The following is a 17,212-nucleotide window of genomic DNA, read 5'->3' on the forward strand; positions in this document are numbered from 1 at the left end:
GGAATTGGAATAGCTGGGTCCAGTGTGGAACAGCGGCCGCTCTGCCCGGTGACGGATGTCTGTTGCAGGCCAGTACTGTGTGAACTGTGGAAAGTGGGAGTAGCGCCAGAAGATAACCACAGGGTGGGTATGGCCAGCAGCCAACCCCAACGTCCTTGGATCAGAGAACTTCAGAACAACCTGGCGTGAGCCCACAGTTCCAAAGAACAACGGAGTCAAGCACACATACCTGATGGCAGGGGCAGTCTGGCTCAGCTACAGAGTGAAATTGCCTCCACGTGCAACTCACATCAAAGCTCTGCAGGTGATGTAAACGTGGATCCAGATCTGAAGTTGCTGGGAATTCGCAGTTTGGGCAACGTCCACTGAGGGAAAATAACACTTTCTTTATCAGGAAATTCTGCCTGTAGTTCTCAGCCCAGAAACTGTATCTCTTTCCTCAGATACTGCCCGACCTCCCTTGTATTTGTGGTGATCCCTGCTTTACTGCAAAGCTCTTTTCACTCAGTCCTATCACTCACTCCCAGGGTCAGACACATAGTGTAGCTCCCTCCATGCTGTCCCATCATTCCTACCCAAGATCAGACACAAAGTGTAGCTCCCTCCACAGTGTCTCATCACTCACACCCACGATCAGACACAGTGAAGCTCCATCCACACTGTCCCATCACTCACAACGAGGATCAGACACAGAGTGAAGCTCCATCCACAATGTCTCATCACTCACACCCACGATCAGACACAGCCATCCACACCGTCCCATCACACACTCCCAGGGTCAGACACAGAGTGAAGCTCCCTCCACACCGTCCCGTCACTCACACCCATGATCAGACACAGTGAAGCTCCCTCCACAGTGTCTCATCACTCACACCCACAATCAGACACAGTGAAGCTCCATCCACACTGTCCCATCACTCACAACCAGGATCAGACACAGAGTGAAGCTCCCTCCACACCGTCCCGTCACTCACACCCACGATCAGACACACAGAGAGCTCCCTCCACATTGTCTCATCACTTTCACCCGGGATCAGACACAGAGTGAAGCTCCATCCACATTGTCCTATCACATGCGGAGGGACGGGTTAGATCCCGAGGGAGGTTCTCCTCTGAGCTGGGGGCGGCCGATGTCCAGGCTCCGACATCACTGACACGTTTCCAGCCTCCCGGCCTCTGATCAGGGCTGCATCTCCGCCCGGCCCGGAATCTGCCCCCCAGGCTCGATCTCACACATGGCCCGCACACACGCACCCACTCCGGGATCCACGCCCTCCCGCGGGGGCGGCCGCTGCCGCTGGAGCTGAAAGAAGCGCCTGACCTTGCGGGATGCCGGTGCTCCGCTCCGGGTGTCAGTCCGATTCCGCTCCGGGTCTCCGCTGCCGCAGATACAGAGCCGCTCTCAGGGAATGTAACCTGTCTGCGTCAGTCAGCCAATGGCAGCCCAGCTCCAGGCCCCGCCTCTTAAAGGGACAGTCCACGCCCAGCTCTGGAGACACATTTCCGACTACCACAGCCCGGAAAAGCAGACTCCCAAGCGGATCAGCAGGCGCCCCAAGATCAGTATTACACCCAAGGGCAGAACGGCCAGCCGCAATTCCATCACTACAATCCTTCCTGCTTTCCCGCGATGCTGCCAATGCATTCACGTCCGAGTCGTGAATTTAGCCATGTGCATTTACCTAGCGCCTAGAAAATAGTAACGATCTACGAGCAGGCAGAAGAGACAAGGTTGAATAGTCAGTTAGTTCAAGAGCACTGGTTTTAAGGCGAGGTTTAAAGGGGGAGGGAGGTACAGGAGGAGAAGGCCTTCGCTGATAGTGGTGGGATGGAGGTGACTGGCAAACTCCAATTGGAGCCTCACAGATATGGCGAGGGGTGGAGGAGAATACAAAGGGTGAAAGGGGCGACCTTTTAATTTCAGAAATATGCTTACATAGCAGAAATACAAAATACAATTGCATGTCTTTCTTTATATTGGGAGTAACGCTGGAGGAACTCGGTCAAGCAGCATCTATGGAGGGGGATAATCAGTCGGCGTTTCGGCCGAAACCCTTCATCAGGATTGGAAAGGAAGGGGAAAGAAGTTGTTGGGGGAGGGGAAGGAGTACAAATTGGAAGGTGACAGGTGAAGAGGAATGCAGGTGAGTGGTGAGGGCTGAAGAAGGAATCTGATGGGAGAGGAGAGTGGGCCAGGGGAGAAAGGGAAGGAGGGAGGGACACCAGGAGGTGATAGGCAGGTGAGGAGAAGAGAAGAGGTTAAGAGAGGTGCCAGAGCGGGCAATGGAAAACAAGGGGTGAAAATTACCAGAAGTTAGAGAAATCAGTGTTTACCCAGACAGAATAGGAGATGTTCGTGTGGCTTCCTGGCATGATTAAAAACTTCTGAGAGGCTTCTACACAGGGTTTAGACCTGTGGGGGTGGGGGATAACTGATTGAAACATAACGAAGACCAAAAGGCCTTAAAAGAGTGGGCATGAAGAGGATGTCACCATCGATCACAGAGACACAATCTCAGAATGAAGGGTACGAAGGTAAGGAGAGATTTCTTCAGCCAGAAGGGGGTGCTTCTGGGGAATTCATTGCCGCAGAGGGTTATGGAGGCCCAGTCAGTGGCTACACTATTTATTTATTTTTACTATACATTCTTATTGTAATTTATTCATTGCCACAAAACAAGAAATGTCATGACCTATGCCAGTGGTAATAAGCCTGTTTTGATTCTGTATTCAAGGCAGAGTTTGAGAGGTTCTTCAGTGGTGAGGGGGATTCAGGGAATGGAGCTGAGAAAGGAAGATATCAGCCATGATCAAATGGAGGGCAGATGTGCTGAGTCAAATGCTGTTATCCCATGGCCTTCTCGATTTGATTACGAGGATGACTATTCTGAAATGTGGGCATTGTTTGATGGGAAGACAGTGAGGGTCAACGTGCAGAGACAGGTGGTGACTGAGACATGGATTGAGGGAATAATGTACACAGTTTGGAAGAGTTGGAAGATGGGCATCTGGCTTCGATCATCCCAAGAAGAGGACCATCGCTGTACAGTAGTTTCAAACTCCTAGGAGTGCACATCTCACAGTCTCTCTTGGTCCCAGAACACATCCTACAGAGTCAGGTAAGCTCACCGATACCTCTACTTCCTGAGGAGGCCGAAGAGAGCTGGACTTTGCACATCTATACTCAGGTCATTCTACAGACGTGCAGTAGAGAGCATCCTGACAATCTGTATCACTGCCTGGTACAGAATCTGCACTGCGAAGGACAGGAAGGCTCTGCAATTGGTAGTCAACACTGCCCAACACATCACCGGCACCATTCCACCCACCATCAGGGACATATACAGACAGGCTGGAAAAGTGACATTAACATGAAGGATCTCACCCACCCTCCTTGTGGGCTGTTTCTCCCATCCCACAAGGGAGGAGGCTACATAACATCCACACCAGACTCAAAAACATTTACTTTCCCCGAGCAGTAAAACTGATCAACCCACCCCTCCACAACCTCAACCACCACCACTTCATTTTCTGTCAGTCACCTTATGTACAGACACTCCCCTGCCTGGCAGCACTTTACGGACATACAATCATATAAGTGATCTTATGTATTTATATTTATTGTCTTTTTATTATCATTGTGTTCTTTATTTTATTGTGGTTTTTACTATTATTGTTGTGTTCTTTATCTTTTGTGTGTGTGTGTTTTATGTTGCACCAGATCCAGAGTAACAATTATTTTGTTCTCCTTTAGAGATGAGGACAATAAAGAGATGAGGTCAACAAAGAGATGAGGCCAATAAAGAGATGAGGCCAATAAAGAGATGAGGACAATAAAGAGATGAGGTCAACAAAGAGATGAGGTCAATAAAGAGATGAGGTCAATAAAGAGATGAGGACAATAAAGAGATGAGGACAATAAAGAGATGAGGTCAACAAAGAGATGAGGTCAACAAAGAGATGAGGTCAATAAAGAGATGAGGTCAATAAAGAGATGAGGTCAATAAAGAGATGAGGACAATAAAGAGATGAGGACAATAAAGAGATGAGGACAATAAAGAGATGAGGACAATAAAGAGATGAGGTCAATAAAGAGATGAGGACAATAAAGAGATGAGGTCAATACAGAGGTAGCCACAGGAGGAGGGAGAACAGCTGCAGGATGCCGTGTTCAAGGACTCTTCAGATCTCACTGAATACACCATTGTCATCCCACGCTTTACATAAAAACTCATAGACGAGTGTGTGCCCTCAAAATCATTCAGAGTCTTCCCCAGTCAGAACATAGAATAGTACAGCATAGTACAGGCCCTTCGGCCCACAATGTTGTGCCGACCCTCAAACCCTGCCTCCCATATAAGCCCCCACCTTAAATTCCTCCATATACCTGTCTAGTAGTCTCTTAAACTTCACTAGTGTATCTGCCTCCACCACTGACTCAGGCAGTGCATTCCACGCACCAACCACTCTCTGAGTAAAAAACCTTCCTCTAGTATCCCCCTTGAACTTCCCACCCCTTACCTTAAAGCCATGTCCTTTTGTATTGAGCAGTGGTGCCCTGGGGAAGAGGCGCTGGCTATCCACTCTATCTATTCCTCTTATTATCTTGTACACCTCTATCATGTCTCCTCTCATCCTCCTTCTCTCCAAAGAGTAAAGCCCTAGCTCCCTTAATCTCTGATCATAATGCATACTCTCTAAACCAGGCAGCATCCTGGTAAATCTCCTCTGTACCCTTTCCAATGCTTCCACATCCTTCCTATAGTGAGGTGACCAGAACTGGACACAGTACTCCAAGAAGCCCTGAATGAACCGTGACAATGCAATCTGCTGAGGGCATTCAGGTCTGGTGACCAATCAAGATACAAGAGGTCCAGGTACAATCTCTGGAAAGCCAGCTCATGGGCGAAGTAGCAATTCCAGACCAAACTTGAATCACTGAAGGATGCTCAACAGCTGTAGAAAGACGTGAATGCTGTCACCTCTTACAAAGTGAAACCAAGCAACATAGGTGAGAACAAGGCTTTGCTTCCAGATGAGCTCTATTCCTTCTACACTCACCTTGGCCATCAAAACATGGAGGAACCATCACAATCTCCCATAGCACCTGATGACCCTGTGATATTTAGTCTCCGAGGCCGACGTGAGAGCATCCTTCAGGAGGGTGAACCCAGGGAAAGCACCCGACCCAGGTAGGGCACCTGGCCAAGTACCAAAGACCCATGCCAATCAATGAGTGCAGTGTTCACTGAGATCTTTAACCTCTCACCTCCGCAGTCTGAGGTACCCACCTGCTTCTAGCAGGCTTCAATCATACCAGTGCCTAAAGAGAACTTGGTAACCTGCCTTGATGACTGTCGTCCAGTAGCACTTACATCCACTGTGATGAAGTACTTTGAGAGGTTGGTGATGAAACATATCAACTCCTGTCTGAGAAAATACTTGGATTCATTCCAGTTTGCAACAGGTCCACAGCAGAGGCCGTTCCTTGGTTCTTCACTCAACCCTGGATCGTCAGGATGCTCTTCATGGACATCCAATACCAGCATCCCCACAAAACTAATCAATAAGCTTCTAGACCTTGGCCTCAATACCTCATTGTGCGATTGGATCCTCGATTTCCTCACTTGCAAACTCCAGTCAGTTCAGATTGGCAACAGCATCTCCTCCACAATCTCCATCCGCACAGGAGCATAACAAGGTGTGGGCTGAGCACAGCCCTAATGCCGTGTCCCAGTTTGCTGGCAACCGAATCAAAGGTGGTGACGAGTTGGCACTTTGAAGGTGGAATGAAAATCTGTCCGACTGGTTCCACAACAACTCAATGTCAACAAGACCAAGGAGCTGATTATTGACTTCAAGAGGAGGAAACTGGAGGTCTGTGGGCCAGTCCTCATTGGGGGAATCAGAGGTGGAGTGACTCCCAAATTCTTCGGTGTTATGATTTCAGAGGATCTGTGCTGGGTCCAGCATGTAAGCGAAATTATGAAGAAAGCACGGCAGCACCTCTACTTCCTTAGGAGTTTGTGAAGATTCTGCATGACATCTAAAACTTCGATAGCTTCTGTAGATGTGCGGTGGAGAGAATATTGACTGATTGTATCACAGCCTGGTATGGAAACACCAATGCCTTTAAATTGTAGTGTGTGCAGGTCCATCGTGGGTAAATTCCTTCCCATCATTGAGCACATCGACATGGAGTGCTGTCACAGGAAAGCAGCATCCATCATCAGAGAACCCCACCACCCAGGGCATGCTCTCTTCTCATTACCACCATCAGGAAGGAGGTATAGAAGCCTGAGGTGGTTTATTGTCATTTAACTATATACACGTATATAACCATGTAATGTATAGAGAAACGAGACAATGTTTCTCCGAACCAGGGTGTAAGGTACATAACGCATGATAACTTATGAAGGTAAGGATAAAATCTACAGATAAATCACACACAAATAACTAAAATGCATTAATATTAAATATTGTAGGGTAGAGTACAAATTATCCAGTGACAGTTTGAATACAATATGGCCAGGAGTTCAGAAACCTAATGGCCTAAAGGAAGAAACTGTTTCCCATCCTGACCGTTCTTTATACATCGGAGTCTCCTTCCTGATGGTAGAAAATCCAAGAGGATGCTGGATAGATGGGTGGGATCCTTCATAATACTAAGGGCCCTGCGTTCGCAGTGCTCCTGATAAAGGTCCCCGATGGATATTAGGGAGACCCCTATGATCCTCACAGTCCTTTGTAGGGGCTTCCTGTCCGATGATCTGCTGTTCCCGTCCCCGACGGAGATGCAACTTGTCAGGACGATCTCAATGGTGCTCCTGTAAAACGCAGTTAAATGGTGGGTTGGTGGGGGGGGGGGCCTCGCCTCAATTTTCTCCGGAAGTGGAGGCACTGCTGTGCCTTTTCACACTCAAAAGTTTTAGGAACAGCTTCTTCTCATCCACCAGCAAATTTCTGAAAGGTCCATGAACACCACCTCCCTATTTTGCTCTTTTTCCACTATTTTATATATATATATCTTATTATAATTTAGACTTTACTTTATATGCAATACCTAAAACGTACTGCTGCTGTGACACAACATCAGCCTTATCATCACTGACATTTGTTGTGTTCTGGCAGTTCTGCATTGCAATACATTCAAAAAATACTCTGGGAAATTACAATTATTACGAAAAAAATAAGTATTGTGCTGGGCGATGGTTGAGTGCATCTGCACTGGATTTCAAGGCGAGTGGTCCCAGGTTCGAATCCCGCCGGCTCCTTGCACTCTTTCCATCCGGGCTGCGCTGAACATTGAGCTAGACAGAAATACTAAAAGAACAGCTGACACATCACAAGGATTGGAATGGAATGACCAGCGTGTCACAAGGCGCGGAAAGGAACAACAACAACAAAAAATCGGTAGTGCAAAGAGAGGAAAAGTGAGGCAGTGTCACAGGGAGTGAAAAGGAATGGCCGACGTGTCACAGGGAGCGGCCGACGTGTCACAGGGAGTGAAAAGGAACGGCCGACATGTCACAGGGAGTGGCCGACGTGTCACAGGGAACGGCTGATGTGTCACAGGGAGTGGCCGATGTGTCACAGGGAGTGAAAAGGAACGGCCGACGTGTCACAAGGCGCGGAAAGGAACAACAACAACAAAAAATTGGTAGTGCAAAGAGGGGAAAAGTGAGGTAGTGTTTCTGAGCTCACTGTTCATTCAGAAATCTGGTGCTGAAGGGGAAGAAGCTGTTCCTAAAACATTGGATGAATGTTTTCAGGTTTCTGTACCTCCTATGGCCACACTTAGATCCCCTCCAGTTCGCCTACCAGCCCCAACTAGGAGTTGAGGATGCCATCGTCTACCTGCTGAACCGTGTCTACGCCCACCTGGACAAGCCAGTGAGCACTGTGAGGGTCATGTTTTTTAACTTCTCCAGTGCGTTCAACACCATCTGCCCTGCTTTGCTGGGGGAGAAGCTGACAGCCATGCAGGTGGATGCTTCCCTGGTATCATGGATTCCCGATTACCTGACTGGCAGACCACAGTACGTGTGCTTGCAACACTGTGTGTCTGACAGAGTGATCAGCAGCACTGGGGGTCCACAGGGGACTGTCTTGTCTCCCTTTCTCTTCAACATTTACACATCGGACTACAACTACTGCACAGAGTCTTGTCATCTTCAAAAGTTTTCTGATGACTCTGCCATAGTTGGATGCATCAGCAAGGGAGATGAGGCTGAGTACAGGGCTACGGTAGGAAACTTTGTCACATGGTGTGAGCAGAATTCTCTGCAGCTTAATGTGAAAAAGACTAAGGAGCTGGTGGTAGACCTGAGGAGAGCTAAGGTATCGGTGACCCCTGTTTCCATCCAGGGGGTCAGTGTGGACATGGTGGAGGATTACAAATACCTGGGGATACGTATTAACAATAAACTGGACTGGTCAAAGGATACTGAGGCTGTCTACAAGAAGGGACAGAGCCGTCTCTATTTCCTGAGGAGACTGAGGTCCTTTAACATCTGCCGGACAATGCTGAGGATGTTCTACGAGTCTGTGGTGGCCAGTGCTATCATGTTTGCTGTTGTGTGCTGGGGCAGCAGGCTGAGGGTAGCAGACACCAACAGAATCAACAAACTCATTCACAAGGCCAGTGATGTTGTGGGGATGGAACTGGACTCTCTGACGGTGGTGTCTGAAAAGAGGATGCTGTCCAAGTTGCATGCCATCTTGGTCAATGTCTCCCATCCTCTACATAATGGACTGGTTGGGCACAGGAGTACGTTCAGCCAGAGACTCATTCCACCGAGATGCAACACAGAGCGTCATAGGAAGTCATTCCTGCCTGTGGCCATCAAACTTTACAACTCCTCCCTTGGAGGGTCAGACACCCTGAGCCAATACGCTGGTCCTGGACTTATTTCATAATTTCTTGGCATACTATTTACTATTTATGGTGCAAATGTAACGAAAACCAATTTCCCCTGGGATCAATAAAGTATGACTATGACTCTTTCCAATAAGAAGAGGGTCTGTCCTGGGTGGTGAGCGATGATGCTGCCTTCATGAGGCCTCGCCTTTCGAAGATGTCCTCCGGTGAGGAGTCTAGTGCCCACGATGGAGCCGGCTGAGTTTACAGTCCTCTGCAGCGTTTTCCGATCCTGTGCAGTGGCCCCTCCAGACCAGACGGTGATTGAACCTGTCAGAATGCTCTCCATGGTACATCCACAGAAATTAGCGAGAGTCTTTAGTGACATACCAAACCTCCAGAAAATTTCCTGCAGTAGACCGGCGTTCTGAGGTGTTTGCAGATGGTGTACAGATCTTAGATATCTTGCTGCAATATACAAGCTGTGCAATAACTCCGTATCAGGTGCTGGGGTGGGCAAATACAGACCATCTTCTTTCACAGTTCCTCTCCCTCCCCCATAGATGCTGCTCGGTTCACCGAGTGTTGTCCAATACCAGCATCTGCCACTGCTTGCATCTTTGTTGGGCCGTGGCCGTGTTTCCAATTGCATGGGTTGTGTCAGTTAGTTAAAAACAAGCACAGAGAAAAAAACTGGTTCAACAGCGGAAAATAAAACTCTGCCTGGTTTACTGTTCACACAGTCACACTAATGGTGCCGAACACATCAGCCCAAACAGTGCCAACATCCTGTTAATCTGTTTATCAATCTAACCTGCAATAATTTCATTTCATTATCTCTGCCACTCCCTCCCTCATGGCGAGTTTACAGGAGGCTGATTAGTCAGGGCTTCAAAGATTATGGGAGGAAGGCAGGAGAATGTGGTTGAGAGGGAAAATAAATCAGCCTTATGGAATGACCCAATTCCGCTCCCTTGTCTTACTGTCACACCAGCTGCTCTCTCTGACACACTTGTTTACAACCTCTGCCTAAACTTCTCACTGTGTAACCTGTTCCCATTTCTTGCCCTCCACCACCGGATTTCTGAACAATCCATGAATGACATCTCATCATTCCTTTCTTTGCACTATGTATTTATTTACTTAGAGAGACACACACATTCACACTCTCTCACACACGCACACACTTACACTCTCTCACTCGCGCACACACACATACACAAATCTACAGCTAAGGTGCCTAAGACTTTTACACAGTACTGTAGTAATTTTATATATTGCACTGTGCAGCTGCCGTAAAAAAAAACAAATTTAATGACATGACTGAGAATGGGAAGGGGGCAGGGAGAGGGGAATCATAGTTGGGAAAAGGGGAAGGGAGAGGGGAAGGAGCGGGAAGCTCCAGAGAGATATTCTGTGATGTTTAATAAACCAATTGTTTGGAATCAAATGACCTTGCCTGGTATTACAGGGTTGTGAGAGTCTGCACTCACCACCACCTGCCCTGGAACTCCTTCTCTGCCACCTGTCCCACAACATCTACAACGTTCCCACGGTACTCCACCCTCACCATTCCCAATGTCCTTTCCTCCCACCAGATATACAAACTCGCTCTCCACCTCATGTAGACAAATACAGTATTGTGCAAAAATCAGGCACAGTATACTGTATATACTGTGTGTAAATATATATATACACACACACACAGTATATACACATAGTATATATCCTGTACATACTGTGTGTGTACACCTAAGAATTTTGCTCAGTACTGTAAAAGTCAGTGATAATGAACATGGTTCTGATTAAAACAAGCAGGTTTTTGATGGCCCAACCTCACTATCCTCACCTGCATTTTTCTGGCCCCTGACCAGCACAGGGATGGAACGGTTGTTCAATAGGAAGGAGTTGGATGTTAATGTTCAAGCAGAGCGTCGCTCTGAGGATCCACCCCGAAGAACAGAGGGATCTCTACTCCAGCAGCCGTTTGTTGATAAGATGCATAACATGGCGGCGTGACAGTTGTCGTTATGCTTTACGGCACCAATGACCCAGGTTCAATTCCTACCGCTGTCTGTAAGAAGCTTGTGCGTTTTTCTGTGACCACGTGGGTTTCGTCCCACATTCCGAAGCTGTACGGGATAGGGTTGGTGAGTTGTGGGTATGCTCGGCTATTTTGAGCACCGGAAGTGTGGCGACACTTGCTGGCTGCCCCCACCACATCTTTGGACTATGCAGCTGGCTGACACAAGCGACACATTTCACTGTATGTTTCAATGTATACGTGACACACAAAACTTATCTTTACCCTGATCTTGAGACTCAGAATGAGGAGCAAATTTGTTTACCAGCTTTTCTGGGTCAGTGTTCCGCACGGTGATCTGGTCACCATCGCCAACAGAATGGCTACCATGTCTTCTAGTCTGGCGAGCACTGAGCAATGTCTGAGCACCAGATTCAGATACATTTATAGATCACGTGTACACCGAAACGTAGTGAAATGCACTGTGTGTGTTAACAGCTAACGCATCCCCTGGGGGCAGCCTGCAACTATCATTCCAGTGCCAACATAGCATGACCACAAGAAGCACAACATCCACACACACAGACACTCTCATGCACACACTCACACAGACATACTTTATACTTTATTGTCACCAAACAATCGATACTAGAACATACAATCATCACAGCGATATTTGATTCTGCGCTTCCTGCTCCCTGGATTACAAATCGATAGTAAATATTAAAAATTCAAATTATAAATCATAAATAGAAAATAGAAAAATGGAAAGTAAGGTAGTGCAAAAAAAACCGAGAGGCAGGTCCGGATATTTGGAAGGTACGGCCCAGATCCGGGTCAGGATCCGTTCAGCAGTCTTATCACAGTTGGAAAGAAGCTGTTCCCAAATCTGGCCGTATGAGTCTTCAAGCTCCTGAGCCTTCTCCCGGAGGGAAGAGGGACAAAAAGTGTGTTCTCTCATACATACACACACACACAAACAGTATGTATGTGTGTGTGTATATATAATATATAACAATTTACAATAACCAATTAACCTACTAACCGGTATGTCTTTGGACTGTGGGAGGAAACCAGAGCACCTGGAGGAAACCCATGTGGTCACGGGGGGAACGTACAAACTCCTTGAAGGCAATGCAGAATTGAACTATGAACTCTGACACCCTGACCTGTCATCACATTATGCTAACTACTACGCTGCCATCGAGCCTCAGCTTCCAGATTTCTGATTGACATTCAAATTTTGATGTTTGGTATTGACTTTGGATCCTGGGCTCATCAACCTAGTGGTTCCTGAATTTCATGGCTCCTCTGATCAGCAGACCAGTAACCTGGGGCATGACCCTTAACAGCACAAACTGCTGACAGAACATCAGCCCTCATCCTCGACCTCGTTGGTTTTTGTCCATAGCTTGCAAGGACTTGAAGGACTGAGTTATCGGGACAGGTTTCCCAGGAATGTAGGAGAATGAGGGGAAACCTGGATAATGTGGATGCAACGGTTTTATCCCCAGGTAGGGGAGTCCTAAACTAGGGTACAAGTACATAGATTTGGGGTGAGAGGGAGAGGTTTCAAAAGGACCTGAAGGACAATGTTTTCATTTAGAAGGTGAGACTGTGGAACGAACTGCCCGAGGAAGTGGTTGAGACAGGTACAGTAGCACCATTTAAGAAGAACTTGGATAGGTACATAGAGCGGTGGAGCTTGGTGGGATATGAGCTGAACACAGGATCTTGGGACTCGCTGGGTGGGCATAGTGATCAGCACAGACTGATTGGGCCAAAGGGCCTGTATCCATGCTGTATTGATTCAGGACTCTTAATCAGCAGCATCACCCTCAGATACCACAACACTCCTTGAACACACCGAAAACACATCCAACAACTCAGAGCACAACATGTACCCTGGGTGGGCAATCCACCTGTCATCCTGGTCTGAACGGTCACTAGCATCATCACACACCAAGTTCCAGGAATTGATATCACGCCATGTATCCATGTTCAATTCCTTTGAAACAGCTCTCTGCAGTGAGATCAGGGCTTTGACAAGATTGGGGTGCTGTATGAAGAATTCTTCCTTTGCACAGATTGGTGATGTTGTGGACAGTGGAAGTTTCCGTAGGTTACGACATGACATTGATAAAATGCAGAGCAAGGCTAAGTGGTGGCAGAGGGATTTCAATGCAGTGAAGTGTGAACTGATTCACTTTGGAAGGCTGAATTTGAGATCAGAGTACAAGGTTAATGGCAGGATTACGAGCAGTGTGGAGAGACAGAGGGATCTTGGGGTCCATATCCAAACATTTCTCAAAGATGCCACGCAAGTTGATCGGGTGGTTAAGAAAGCATATGGTGTGCATGGCCTTCAGAATCAGGTTTAATATCACTGGCATATGTTGTGAAGTTTGTTGTTTTGTGGCAGCAGTACATTGCAATACATAATAAAAATATAAATTACAATAAGCATATATAAAAATTAAGTAAGTAGTGTAAAAGGAGAAGAAAATACTTGTGTTCATGGTATCATTGTCCATTCAGAAATTTGAAGGCAGGGGGAAAGAAGCTGTTCCTGAAATGTTGAGTGTGTCTCTTCAGGCTCCTGTACCCCCTCTTCAATGGTAGCAAGGCAGGTCCTGGGTGATGGGGGTCTTTAAAAGATGAATTCCCCCTTTTTGAGCATCGCCTTGTGTAGGTGTCCTGGATGTTGGGCAGTCAAGTACCCATGGTGGAGCTGGCTGAGTCTGCAACTTCCTGCAGCTTTTTCCAATCCTGTGCACTGGCCCCTCCGTACCAGTGGTGCAACCAGTTAGACTGCTCTCCACAGCATATCTATAGAAATTTGCAAGCATCTTTGGTGACATACCAAGTCTCCTCAAACTCCTAATGAAATATAGCCACCGTTATGCCTTCTTAGTAATCACATCAATATGTTGGACCCAAGATATATCCTCTGGCCACCCAGGAATTTGAAACTGCTCATCCTTTCCACTTCTGATCCCTCGATGAGGACTGGTGTGTGTTCCCTCAACTTCTCCTTCCTGAAATTCACAATCAATTACTTGGTGTTACCGATGTTGAGAGCAAGGTTGTTGCTATGATACCCCTCAACCAGCTGATCTATCTTGCTCCTGTACACCTCTTCATAACCATCTGAAATTCTGCCAACAATGGTTGTGTCATTGGCAAATTTATAGATGATGTTTGAGCTATGCCTAGTCACACAGTCATGAGTGTAGAGAGAGCAGAGCAGTGAGCTAAATACGCATTCCTTGTGGTGCACCAGTGTTGTCAGTGAGGAGATGATGTTATTTCTGATCTGCACTGACTGCGATCTCCCAGTGAGGAAGCCAAAGATCCACTTGCTGAGGGGGGTACAGAGGCCTTGGATTTGGAGCTTGTTGATTAGAACTGAGGGTGTGATTGGGTCAAACGCTGAGCTATAATCAATGAACAGCAGCAAGGGGTAGGTATTGCTATTGTCCGGGAGATCCGAGGCTGAGTGGAGAGCCAGTGAGAGTGCACCCATTGTAGACCTATTGTGGCCATAGGCAAATTGCACTGGGTCTAGGTTCTTGCTTAGGCAGGAGTTGATCCTGGTCATGACCAAACTGTCAAAGCACTTCATCGTGGTACTTGTGAGTGCCACTAGGAGATGGTTATTGAGGCAACCCGCCCTGCTCTTCCTGGGCACCAGCATGATTGTTGGCCTTTTAAAGCAGGAGAGAACCTCTGATGCAGCAGTGAGAATGAAGGTCCTGCTATTTGTTTGGCAGATTTTTCGTGCCCTACCAGGTAAACCATTGGCACCTGACGACGTGCAAGGGTTCACCCTCTTGAAAGATGTTCTAATGTCAGCCTCTGAGACAGAGGTAACAGGGTCACCAGGTGCTGAAAGGGTTCCCACAGCTGCGGTTTTATTTTCCCTTTCAAAGTGAGCATAAAAGGCATTGAGCTGATCTGGGAGTGAAGCATCACTGCCATTCACAATGTCATGTTTCCCTTTGTAGGAAGTAATGGCCTGCAAACTCTGCCAGAGTTGACATGCATCCAATTCTGTCTCTAGCAATTGTTTTCTCGCTCTTAAGATAGCCTTCTGTAGGTCATACCAGGACATTTTGTATAGTTCTCAATCACTGGTCTTGAATGCCACAGACTAGCCAATCATCAGCCAGGGGATTAAGTTTAACAGTTGTGTGCTAATGTTGCAACTCTATAAAACTCTGGTTAGACCACACTTGGAGAATTGTGTTCCGTTCTAGTCACCTCATTATAGGAAGGATGTGGAAGCTTTAGAGAGGGTGCAGAGCAGATTTACCAGGATACTGCCTGGAATACCGAGTATGTCTTATGAGGAAAGGTTGAATGAGTTTTCTCTTTGCAGGATGAGAGGTGATTTGACAGAGGTGAACACACAAGATGACAAGGGACATAGACTGAGTGGATAGCCAGAGACATTTTCTCAGGCTGGAAATGGCTAATACATGGGGGCATAATTTTAAGGTGATTGGAGGAAAGTATGGGGGGGGGGGTGGAAACATTAAGAGATGGTTTCTTTCATTAACAGAGACTGGTGGATGCATCGAATGCAGTGCCAGAGGCAATGGTAGAAGTAAACACACTAGGGACATATACAAAACTCTTAGATAGGCACATGGATGACAGAAAAATGGAGGGCTATTAGGAGGAAAGGGTTAGATTGATCTTAAAGTAGGTTAAAAGATTGGCACAACATCGTGCTATACTGTTATGTTTAGTGTGACTTTGCCAAGCTTTGAGAGCTGGAGTCACAGAAGCGTTGTGTGATGCAGGAGCAGACAGGACAAAGGAAGCTGGGAGAGATGAGGCCAAAATAAGTGAAATGCACAGACAGTTCACCTAGGAAGAGCAGATCTAGTGAATTCCTGCAGTGGAAAGATTGGGCTACAACCTTCACTGACTTGCATGCACATGGGAGGAATAGTTTTGATCTTCACATTCTTTTGAGCTTGGATCTTCACTGCCATGGTTTGGAGAGGGTAAGCATCTTTAAATTTGTGTTATTAATTCAGAGGACCTTTCCTGGGCCCTGCATGTAAATATAATTATGAAGAAAGCACACCTACTTCATTAGGAGTTTGCGAAAATCTAGCATCTAAAACATTGATAAACATATAATGGATGTGTAATGGAGACTATATTGACTAACTACATCACAGCCTGGTATGGAAACATCAATGCTCTTGAATGCAATATCCTACAAAAGTAGTGGATACGGCCCATTCCATTAGGGGCAATGTCCTCCCAACCATTGACCACACCTACACAAAACGTTGTCACAGGAAAGCAGCACCCATTATGGACTTTGATAACAAATTTACTTTGAGCTTTGGTAAGAGGGGTATAGGAAATTCTGACTTCTCCATTCTACCAATCCCATGAAAATAGGACACTGGGATCCAAGAATCTACACAGGGAAGGGAGATCGGAGTCAGATGATAGCTCTCAGGACAGAGGCTTTTACAAAGGATAGGGCATGTTTAAAGAAAAAGGAAGCGGGATATGTGTGGGTGACTGATTAGATAGATAGATAAATTGGGGTTCAGTGGAATGGAGTTAGTGGGCTGAGAAGCAGATCTCTAAAGAACAAGCTATCCACATTTCCAGAAACCAGATTTTTCTGTCCCCAAAGCATCACAATTTGACGCACTTCAGATTTACATTCAACTTTAAAATTATTCAAGATGGCATAAACAGCCCAATGCACACAAAGCATTATTCATAAATCTGACAGCCACTCACAGCTGGTGACGCAAGGCCAAGAACCTGCTCCATTCCTAATGGAGGGGATTGGCCTGAAATGTCAATTGTTTATTCCTCTCCACACATGCTGCCTGACTTGCTGTGCTATGTGCTGTTTAACAGGCTGAGACAGAGGTCCCTGAAAAGAATGAGCTGTTCATGTTCCCAGAAGCCCAAATTTAATTCCCCACTCCCCTTTTCTTCAGAACACTTTAAATCTACACTCAACGGAATCTTTCAAAACTGTAAGAACACAATATACTTTTAAGTATTATTAACAAGATCTGAAAGACACTCACAGCTGGTGATGTTAGGCCAAAAACCTGCTGGAAAACATTCTTGATGAAGGGCCTTGCCCTGAAATGTCGACTGTTTATTCACTTCCATAGATGCTGCCTGACCTGTTGAGTTCCTGTAGAATTGTATGTGTTCCTGTAGAATTGTTTGTTTCTGAAAACACACTTCAGAGTTTCTTGAGGAGCAGAAAGAACTGAGATGTTGGTGGATCATGAGGTTAGTGATCCAGCCATGCTCATGGCTCTGACACCTGC

General features: G+C 46.6%; 1 protein-coding gene across 5 annotated transcripts in view; it reads right to left on the reverse strand.

Annotated features, from left to right (window-relative positions):
• The window catches only part of slc39a14 (solute carrier family 39 member 14), a 44,377-nt gene extending 27,191 nt beyond the window's left edge, over window positions 1–17,186 (reverse strand). Inside the window, exons 1-2 of one of the 5 annotated variants that reach the window (XM_063057215.1) lie at window positions 16,961–17,186; window positions 230–365 (exon numbers count right to left, since the gene is read on the reverse strand). The gene's annotated coding sequence lies outside the window, so the exon portion shown is untranslated. Of the gene's footprint in view, window positions 1–229; window positions 366–1,254; window positions 2,223–16,960 lie in introns of those variants that run through there. The other 4 variants (XM_063057216.1, XM_063057218.1, XM_063057214.1 and 1 more) reach the window with 4 other exon arrangements.
• Window positions 17,187–17,212: the final 26 nt, after the last annotated feature.

The sequence above is a fragment of the Mobula hypostoma genome, chromosome 8 (genome assembly GCF_963921235.1).
Source record: "Mobula hypostoma chromosome 8, sMobHyp1.1, whole genome shotgun sequence".
Taxonomy (NCBI): Eukaryota; Metazoa; Chordata; class Chondrichthyes; order Myliobatiformes; family Myliobatidae; genus Mobula; species Mobula hypostoma.